The sequence below is a fragment of the Molothrus ater genome, unplaced genomic scaffold, assembly GCF_012460135.2.
Source record: "Molothrus ater isolate BHLD 08-10-18 breed brown headed cowbird unplaced genomic scaffold, BPBGC_Mater_1.1 matUn_MA500, whole genome shotgun sequence".
NCBI classification, from domain to species: domain Eukaryota; kingdom Metazoa; phylum Chordata; class Aves; order Passeriformes; family Icteridae; genus Molothrus; species Molothrus ater.
Genome location: NW_023416559.1, coordinates 471,026 through 481,810, shown reverse-complemented (window position 1 = coordinate 481,810; position 10,785 = coordinate 471,026).

Sequence of the window (10,785 nt, the reverse complement as noted above, 5' to 3'; positions counted from 1 at the left end):
CCACAATGCTCTGTGTGCGAAGAAGCCGCTTCTTCGCCTCCGGGAGAATCGGCGAGCGGCAGCTTCCCAAAGGCGAAGATGCAAGCTGCAGCACACAGGCACAGTGTGGGCAGCCTTCAGACTTAGAGAAAACAGTACTTTACCACTCTCCTGCCTTTTCCATGGTTATTCTATTGGAAAAGAACGAGTTTTGGACAACTACCTTTCATTCTTGCCAAACGCTTTGCAGACCCCCGTGCAAGCTTTAGAACAAGATTTTGGATGTTTTCTTTCCTGGCAGAGTTTCTCCTTGCAAGATATGGTGGAAAAGCTTTTTGCTGAGTGTAGAGCGGCAAGACACGCAGAAGACGCAGATACGCAGCTCTCCGAAGCTAAGTGCCGGTCCCGGGCTTCTTTCGGCACAAACCGCTCTCAGGAGCTCCCTGCGCTCGCCACAATGCTCTGTGTGCGAAGAAGCCGCTTCTTCGCCTCCGGGAGAATCGGCGAGCGGCAGCTTCCCAAAGGCGAAGATGCAAGCTGCAGCACACAGGCACAGTGTGGGCAGCCTTCAGACTTAGAGAAAACAGTACTTTACCACTCTCCTGCCTTTTCCATGGTTATTCTATTGGAAAAGAACGAGTTTTGGACAACTACCTTTCATTCTTGCCAAACGCTTTGCAGACCCCCGTGCAAGCTTTAGAACAAGATTTTGGATGTTTTCTTTCCTGGCAGAGTTTCTCCTTGCAAGATATGGTGGAAAAGCTTTTTGCTGAGTGTAGAGCGGCAAGACACGCAGAAGACGCAGATACGCAGCTCTCCGAAGCTAAGTGCCGGTCCCGGGCTTCTTTCGGCACAAACCGCTCTCAGGAGCTCCCTGCGCTCGCCACAATGCTCTGTGTGCGAAGAAGCCGCTTCTTCCCCTCCGGGGGACTCGGCTAGTAGGAGCTTCCGAAACGCGACAAACAAATATTAACAACACGGCATTGTGTCCTGGGCGTCTTTCGGCACAAGCGCCCCACCGGAACTTACCGCCAGCGGCACAATGCATTGTGTGTGAAGAACTCCCTTCGCCTCCAGGGAACTGAAAGAAGAAGCCTAAGCTTAAAACGCCTTTGCCTCAATTGTGTACTGGTTTGGGCGCTCCTCTGTATTAATTGCGCCACTCCTGACAGCAGGTGTCGCTGTTGGTCAAGCTTTGAGTTTGCTTAATAAGTTGCGATGCTGGGTGGTCAATCAACTCAAGGTAAGATCAGCGATTTTAAATCAGGTTCTCACTGGTGTAGATACCATTAGTCATTGCACACTGCAAAATAATGCTGCTCTAGCGTTCTTGTTAGCACATGGGCAAGAGTGTGAGGATTTGGAAGGAATGTGTTTTTTGAACCTTTCTAACCATTCTGCAGTCATTCACTGGAAACTCAAACAAGGACAAGATAACATGAAGAAATTGATTGGGAATGAGAGGGTTACGCCTGAATGGTTTGAGAGATGGGAAACAACTCGATGGTTGAAAGATCTTGTAAAGGGAACTTTGTTGTTACTAGTAGTCATTATTATATTGCTTCTTGTTATTCCATGCATCATGAAAGTGGTGAGCGTCTTGGAAGAAAATAGGGTGGGAAAGGGTTTAGCTGGTGCAAGACGAAGAAGGGGGAAATTGTAGCAATGTATCTGAACCTCTTAGACTAAAGGGTGCACCAGCCATCCAGCTGGAATATGTTCTTATCAGAATTTTCTCAGAGCCCTCTGGAATTCATCAAGGTTACTAAGACATAAGCCGTGCTAAAATAAGAAAGAGAAGCTGAGAAACCAAATTCCAAGACTACAAGAACTCGATAACGGGGGGCCAGCAAAGCGCCTGGACTGTAACCAAACGTATCTTCTGAGAGGTGCGCACAGAATGCGTGGACATAACAAAGGCACCAAGATAAAAATGCGGGCCTAGCGTGTGCAGAGATTTAGAATGTGTAAGTGCATCATGTCAACAATCAACGGCTTCTGCTTAATCCTCTTGCTCCGTTGTCCTGGAGTCCTGAATTTCCCACAAGGAAAGCCCTACTAAAAGGGCTCTGATTTTAATGATAGTTGCTGTCTAGACGATGAATAATGGGAAGAGTTCTTTCAAATCCTTCCCTCGCTGACATCTGTAAGTTTCATCTTTTCCTGATTGTACTGGTGGCTATACATTAGTTATGACTAGAAAGGAATGAGTTTTAGGGATATGTTGCAAGGAAATTGGTAGCTCTGCTTCCATTTCCATTGTCTAAGAAGAATTCTGATTAGTTTTGGACCTCTGACTAGATTGCATTTGTCTTTGATTGAGCCCGTAAATTTTAGGCTACTAGGCTTGACCAATGGATAGAAAAGGGAAAGTCACACAGCTTAGGTGGTTCCCTTGTCAACAACTTCTCAATAGTAGGGCGATTTCTGTCCTCAAGTTTGTTACTTCAGCTAGCAGATTATGCTCACTCCAAAAGAAGGTGAGAAGTTTGCTACCCTAAATGGTCCGATAATTCTTCCTGCTTCTTTGTGACTCTTTTGTATGACTGGATTCTGTATTATTGGAGTTTGTTATAAAAAGTTGGATTAAATTGCGTGCGTCCGCTCTTGGGGGAAACAGTATTTAGCCAATAACATCTAGGCTTTTATCGACCTGAGATTGTCTGAACGGACGGGACGCTTTAAACACAGTAATTCCTGCTAGTTCCAATTCCATTTTTAGACTCGACAAACCGAATGGTAAACCTGCACCAGTAGGGAGGGACATTGGACTTTCTCCTTTTTAGAGAGAAACTAATGAAAAAGTTTCAGAAGAATCATAGCAGGCTGTAAAATAAGAAAAGCATCATGAAAAGAGGCCAATCCTATCCTCTTAGTATTGCTAGTTGTGATTGGACATGAATGAAACATGTCAACTCTGTGTTCCTGGGTATCACATCAGTAACAGCTACTTCAGCTGCTGTAGTTGTCTCCTAAAGCTAAGAACAGAATCCAAAGAATTGTGATTCCATGGTCACAATTCACCCTGTGATGGTGACAGGTGAAAAAGGAGTGGAAGGTGCGCGGGTAAATTAACTTGAATGGCCTATCTAAATCAGCAGCCACTGATTTCCTGAAAACTTCAACAGGTCAGTTGACCTGTTGGGATTCTTTTAATCCATGGTCATGTTTTTCTTGGGATTCTTGTAACCTTTCCCCATTCGTTCAGCCTTTGCCCTCAAGCCTTTGCTGACATTTCAAGTATCTCGACAAGCTGGAAATGTGTTGTCTTTCTTTATCATGTCATAATTCCCTTCAAAGGGTTGTTTGCCTCAAGTCTTATTTTTGCTGGTTTTCTGCTAGTTCATTGTCAGAGGGCAGCAGGTGCTTTGTAAGAGCAAGTACACAATCCTATAGCTTGCTTTTCTTTTGATTTGGCCTGTCTAGAAAACTGAATGACTGAACATTTCCGACAGGATTTTCTCTCCCCATTATGTTTCACCGGAAGGGCAGATGCAAATCATCTACTTAAACTCTTGGCACGGAAAAAAGTAGTGGTTTGCTGCTGCATATAGGTAGAAGCTTACAAAAGGAAGGCCTTGGGCTGAGGCCCGATACTTTGGCTAAGCAGAAAAGGACTATGGGAAGGTGAGGCCGCTGAATCAGAGGTAGATCAACAAGTTCTAGAATCGTCACGTGTTCACAGCGTGGTGTAGGATGGTTGGTTGAATGAATTTTGTTATGGCTTAAAGCTATGGAACTGATAAAGGCCTGAGTGCTTCAAAAGCCTGGTTTTTGCAAAAAAGCAGCTCTCCTCTGCACCTGCCTGGGGACTCTGCATCACTAGGGAGCCTCACTCCCAGTTTGCCAAGGAGATGATCAGTAGGAATGTTGCAGAGCTGCCGTGTCCGTATGAACGGAATGGCAAAGAGTGAAGCGGTGGGTATTTTTGGGCTTTAATACAATGCTGCTGCATTGGTGCCAGTTTAGTCGGTTTTCCATCAGTGGCCTTTCTGTCTAGAAGTACACTGCCCAGTCTTTCTAGCATGTGATGCCATTTCCTTCCTGTTGTTTTAATACCTTCCTTCAGTTGAAAGGATGATACAATCTTTACATTTTGAAGATCCCTGTTAGGAAACACTATGCCAGAGGAGTCATTGCTCCCTTGTCTTCTGCCTCCTTTGTAATTTTCAGAGCCTCATTTCAAATTTCTGCTAATGTCGAGAAGAATACTGAGACTACTCAGCAGGGTTGACGCTCTCAGCTGCTTTCCTCTTTCATACTGCTTCATACTGTATGTGACTTAATGGCCTGGTTTTGTCATCCGCATTTTGCTGTGATCTGTGAACACAAAAAGAAGTCTTTGTTTTTTGCAAGAACTACCCCTAGGAGGATTTGTGTTCCTTTTGATTTCTACGGTGTTAGCCCTGTTGCAGAAAAAAAGGAGATTGTACCCTCTTCTTGTGCTCTCATTCCCTCCTCTCTGCTTTGCATGTCCTAGTTAATCTACTGCCATGACTCATTTGGCATCATCTCATAGTGCAAATTCTGCACAGTTTCATGGACTTACAAATGCCAGTTGCCAAGGAGCTTATATAACCATTCAAAGATTAAAGAATTGTAGGGCTGGGCAAGTCCAGCTGCTGAAACTGGAAGTGGTTAAGTCATGCCATATTAAAGAGACAGAGCAAATCAGTTCATCTAGGACTTTCAACTGGACACCTCTGAGAATAACAGCTTGACAGCAATGACACAGCCATCTTCCTAGCTGTATTCCAGAAAGAGAAAAGGGACACCTTCAATGGTTAAGATGTTTGGCATGAGAAAACAGCAAGAAATGTAGCACAAAATACTTGAGCCAGATAAAGTGCGTTTTTCTCGTGAGAATTTTGCAGTTGTTCTTTCTTGTCTGTGCCTTTACTTTTCACAGAAGACAGGGAGGGCGTTTAATTATTATTGTTCTTTTGTTTTCTATTCTTGGCCTCCCTCTTTCCACCTGCCATTAACAATTTTGCCTTGCTTTACTGGCTTCTCTTTCTTTACTTATAGAAGGTTACATGAGGTCCTCCAACCTTGTCATAAACATTCGCATACAGTGGAAAGGAGTAGAAGGTACATCTAAATGCACAAAACAGACCCAGAAAAAGAGAGGTTTTTTACAGTCTTCTGTGAGAACAAGATATCTTTGAACTGAGTAATGCTTTAACTTTTAGTCCACTCTTTACTATTATTACAAGTGTTTGGCCTTTAGTACATAGCCTTTGAAATCATCCAGCCCAATATTTTTGGCTAATTTTGTTTTATTTCTCTCGGGGACTTTGTTTCTTAAGGAATAGTCCAGAGCCAGAGCGTCCACGGTAGAGTTATGCTGCCATAATAAAAGCGTCGTAAATTCTGGTACAGTTTGTGCTGGTAATACGCCTAGGAAAGAAAGGTTTTACATCTTTTTTGACTTTCAAATGTAACCATTATTTGAAAAAGTTAAGAGTTGGGCTTTCCCCCCCTCCAAAATACTTCTCTCTGGAATGTTACTCAGGGATTACACATAAAAGCTCACCCTGTAAAATATGTTGCGGATAATCTGCAGTAAGCGCAGCTTAGCAGCTAGAGATGATTATGTGGGTTAAATGACATTCCTTCTGCGGTGATGGAAACTCTGTCTACGCAGACATACTCAACAAAAGTTACCATGGCTTAGCTCCTCTCCTAAACTTCATGTGCATTTTCAAACTTTCCAAGAAGGTGAATTCAAGCTCCTTCATTGCTCTCTGCTGGAGTCCCAAGAAAATATCAGTGTGCTTTTTGTCATTTACAGCTGTCATTGCTTAGCTCTTGAACATGAGACTCTCTCATGACTGATGAAAGTTGTCTAGTTAAGAGTGGGTCAAAGACACGCTCCTGCTCTAGAAGGAGATGAGAAGGTTTCTGCAGTCTTTGTCATCTCTACTGCTTGTGATTTCTATCCAAAACCAGTGGGAAGTTTTCTGAAGGCAGTCCAGAAGCTGGCAATATGGACAGCTTACAACCAAACACTTGCTGCACTGCTATCACGGTGATACCAGGAAGGACTTAAAAAATTTAGAAGGGCAAAGAAAGCAGTTGGAAGGAAAAGAACATTAACCATTATTCCATTCTTCTAATATGTCCTCCTTTAAGTCATCATTTTCATGCAGTTTAACGGCTTGCGTTGGTATCCCTCAAAAGGAATCTGAGACAGAGTAAGCTTTTTAATGCAGTAGATGTGACACGTGCAGGCCAAGTTGCCTTTGTTGACATCAAATGCCAGTTATGCTTGAGCTACCCTTTGCTTAAGGTACTTCGCTTACACGAAGAATTTTACTCATCATTGAGCAAATTTTGCTGTCATGATTGAGTAAATTTTATTCATGATAGAGTGAATTTTACTGTCACTCCGAATTTTACTGTCATGATTGGCATTGAAACTTTTCAAGGAAAGCTCTGGATAGCAATGTTTGTGTAAAAATAGTAGTTTATCTCCTGTATTTGTGTGAAGCAGGTAAGCCTTTTGCTGTCACCAGTGTTGCTTACCCTTTCATGTCATATCCCTCTTCATATCCATATTCTGCTGAAGGCTTATTAATCTGCTTTAAAATTGGCACGTGGAATAAGACTACTTTTCCTTTTTGAAAGCTAATGTCATTTGACCTAGTGACAGTAAATAATTCATTAATTGTAAGTCCCCAGCTAGCATCTTTTACGCATATTCTAACCTTCTAAAGAAGTAACAAAAACACTCTCCAATACTTGACTTTCTTAAGCACACAAAATGAACCACATCTCTGCAGTATTTTAACGTGCACCATATTTAGCCAAGTAATTCAAAAGAAATAAAAAGCAGCCCCTTCAATTTGGAAATATTTTTGAATTCTTTTTGAATATACAAAACATACCCTTACCGTACGCATTGCATGCAGATTTAATCGTCGTGAAAGCAAACCCTATGTTTCTGTTGGGATAGCATGGTTTTCCAGTTTCCACAATTGTTCTTGGCACAGTTTTCTACTTATGTGACTGTTAGGACACTCGTAGGTACTTCTAAGGTACTGTAGTAAGCGGAGAAGGAAGAGAGGTTGTGCCTTATTTCTGGCTTCCTTTGGTTTTCTTTTTGGTTTTCTTCCTCTTGCTCTTTTTCATGTCACCTTTCTAGATACTGTGATTTAGATTTGCAGTTTACTAAGCTGTGTTTTCTGTCTGGAATTCTTTGAAATTCCCAGAGGAACCCCACCGGTAAATATGCATCTTTTTATGATTTGCTAGCTACATAGAAAATCTTCCTGCTGCTCTAAAATGCTTTTATTTGATATGCATTTTTATCACCATTCCAATGAAAAGAAAAGTTCCTCTATTCACTGCTTTTGTACTGGATTCAGTTCAATGTGCGCTAACGGTGCAAAAAAGTCCTGCTGGAGAAGGGATCTGCATACAAATTGACCAAGACATGTGCTACAAGGGTCTTGAAAAGGTTCAAAGTTTCTCTACCTTTCTGGCAGTCTGTCTTCACAGCAGGACTTGATGAGGGATTTTGCTGGCGTTTCTTTGACAGAAAGCAATAACAAAGCAAGCAAAATGGAGCAGCAAAAGAAGAATGGAGCAGCAAAAGGTACATTATCCCCTCTGTTATTATCATTGTCGAAACAGATTTTTTCACACCATGTTACATCAAATACCTTAGTAGAGCTAAAGACTAGAAAAACGCAGCTCTGTTCTGGTTCATTAAAAGCAAAGCCATCTGTGGACAGAAGTGCCCAGCGTGATGCTGGGAACTCCTAGCTGGTTTCAGTAAGCTGTCTGGAGAACGGCATTTTCGGTGGGCTTTACTAGCGTGTCTGTAAGGAGAGGGAGTTTATGTGCAGCTTTGAGCCCTGAGAGTGCCATAGGCAAAGAGACCCATCGTGTAGCTCTCTGACCAGCCACAGCACACTGAGGCATGATGGATTACTCCCAGAGTTCACGTGGTAGAAAGGTTTTCTGCCCCCGTGAAGGACGACACATCCATTTGCTTGACTAGAGCCATTCTGTATGTTACAATGGTAACTTGAATTCATCAAGTTTGTGCTATTTGTACAATGGCAGTGAGCTTGGATTCTTAAGCTTCTCGTGTTTGACCTGTTTCCTGTTTCAGTAAATAGCAAAACTTCCAAGGACTGCAGCGACAAGAAGATGAAGCTGCTAGTGTATTTCAAATCTTTGCCTAATAAAATGGTGATTTTTGCACATATTCGCAATGGAAATTTACGGTACCGAAACACCAGCTCTGCTCAGGGCAATTCTGAAATTGACTTGAGCTCTTTTCTGTGTTTCTTAGCAGGTGAACTGAGATACTTCTAGCTTCCAAGGCAAGGCGTTTGACAGCAGCTTGAAAAAGGCCCAGGCTGTTGGATGAAAAGGTGAAAAAACTGAGGGAAATGGGGGGAAATTTCACTTCTGGTTTATGTCATAGATTCAGCCAGATGATCAACAAGCATTAGTTTTATGAGGTACCAGCGTAGTCTTTCACTCTTGCAGATCCCCAAAAGCTTAACCATCCAGCAGCTTCTTCCTTGCAACAAGTGCCACAGCCAAAAGCCAGGCCTGGCCGTCACCTTCTCCTCGCAGCCTACAAACTCTGCCAAACGTACCGGTGATTCTCACTTTCCTTCTCAGCTACATGGACAAGCACATCCTCTCCATGTCTCCGAGTCCTTAGTGAAACCAAACAGCGGTTCACCTTCAAACAGCTCAGTGTGCCAGGACAGAAAGATTTCACTGGCCTGTGAAATCTTGCTTTTTCCTTGCAGCCTTTTATTTTCAGAGCATACACCGAGGCATTGCACTTTGCTTCTCAGCTGAGTGCATTGCCATATTGCTGGAGTCCCACACGTCCATCTCCTTCTCGCACTAACTGCTTCTGTTGAAACATGCTGATGTGATGTGCTTTCCTGCTCAGCTATTCACACAGTCACATTCTATGTCCTGCTTGCAGTCTGAATCTAAAAGGAGACGTTTCTGACTATGTCTCACAGACACAGATGTACCAGGATGAAAAGGTTGCTTGGACCTTGCCACTTACGTTCGAAAACATCCATTCACTCCACAATCAAGAGACACCTTTCTTTGCTTTACATCCTGCAAACTTCACACAGACACACACACACACACAGACACACACACACACACGAGAGCTACGCACTTTCTTTCTTTCTTTCTTGGCTGCACACACTCACCTATTTCCCACCTTGACCTCTCTACCACTTCTCCTTCGGCCTTGCTGTGCATGGACATTTCCTGTTAAGATACCCATTGTGTTGCCTATCCCTCCCCCACATTGCCTTGCCTTTCCTACCCAATCTTGCATTTCTTGTCATTGCTGACAATTCCTTTCTTTTCCCTTGCCTTCCTGACCCATGCATGTCCTTCCCTTGCCCTTCATACCAAGCCAGTGCCTTGTATTGACTTGCTCACCTATCCTTCTTTTCCTTCCCATTTGTCCAGCTCCAATCTTTCATTTCCTTCTCCTTCTAGGACTCTTATTGCCTTGTCTCCCTCTCTTTTGTGTTGCCTGGCAAAGCCACCACTTGTCTGGCCTTGTCCTTGAACCCCTTCCTTGCCTTGCATTACCTTGCTCATCAGTCCCCCACCTGGAATTCACCACCTCTCTTTTTGTGGAATCTCTTCCACATGCATTGCCCTGCCTGCTTCTCCTAGGATTCTCCAGGCTTCCACTGGCTTTTTTTTCTCAAGGCCCCAGCGTTTCAGGAGCTTGTGAGAGGAAGCCTGGAGGAGGCCACGTGCAAGCACACCTATCTGTCCTGACAGCTTTCTTCTGACATCTATGCTTACATGTCTTGAATTTTGGACACAAAGTTCATCTTTCACCCTTGGGCTTCAGGGGCAGAATGACAGTTCTTTTGCATACAAAGGAAAGCAGGCAACTCAAGTGTCTTAGGTGCAGATTAAACATGACCCATGCAAGATCAAGGCTGGACAGAGCGGTCGGTCCGGGCCGCTTTTGTGTACCAGCAGTCTTTGAATGGACCTGCCACTTGCCTTGCTTTGGGCAACCAACCAGTTTCCTTGCCATGCCCTGCTAATTCTCCATTGCTTTGCATTCCCTTGCATACCCATGCCTCACATTTGACCTGCCTGCAGTTTTCCTACAGGGCTTGGCCTTGCCTAGCCCTTCCGGTTACCATCACCTCCTATGCCCAGCCTTGCCTCTAACTTCTGGGACTTGTCTCACCTACCACTCCATTTGCTTTCCCCTCACGGCTTCAGTCTTGCCAACCTGTCCCTTGACTTGCCTACAATTGCCTACACTTGCTTTGCCTTGCCTTACCTGCATGGAAGGCAAGGCAAAGAGTGGTAGACAAGGCAAAGCAAAGCCAGGAAGTTATTTGAAGGGCTAGGCAAGGCAGACATAGGCAAGCAAGCAAAGCTAGGGTAGGGTAGGCTAGGAAAACTAGGCATGGTACTGGAGGCAAGGCAAAGCCAAGTGACTTGGAGTGCCTTTCCTTGCTTGGGAAGTAAAAGATACGGTGGCAATGTTGGTAGGGCTGATGATAAGGTATCGTGGGAAGGTATAGTACAGCAAGACATTTCTGTCCTGGTCCTTTCTGTGTAGGAGCCATTGTTGGACAGAGTCAGTACCGGACGTGGTATGCAACTTTTGCTCTGTAAGTTCCTGAAGGAGAACAGCAATGCTTTCTCATGGGAAGGAAAGAACTTAGCCCCAGTGTTGGAGGTGCAGATAAGAAGCTGTGTCGTGCAGCTTAAGGGCGGCAGCAACTTTCTATCCTGGCATATTTGGTTTGGAAGCACTGACTCAAT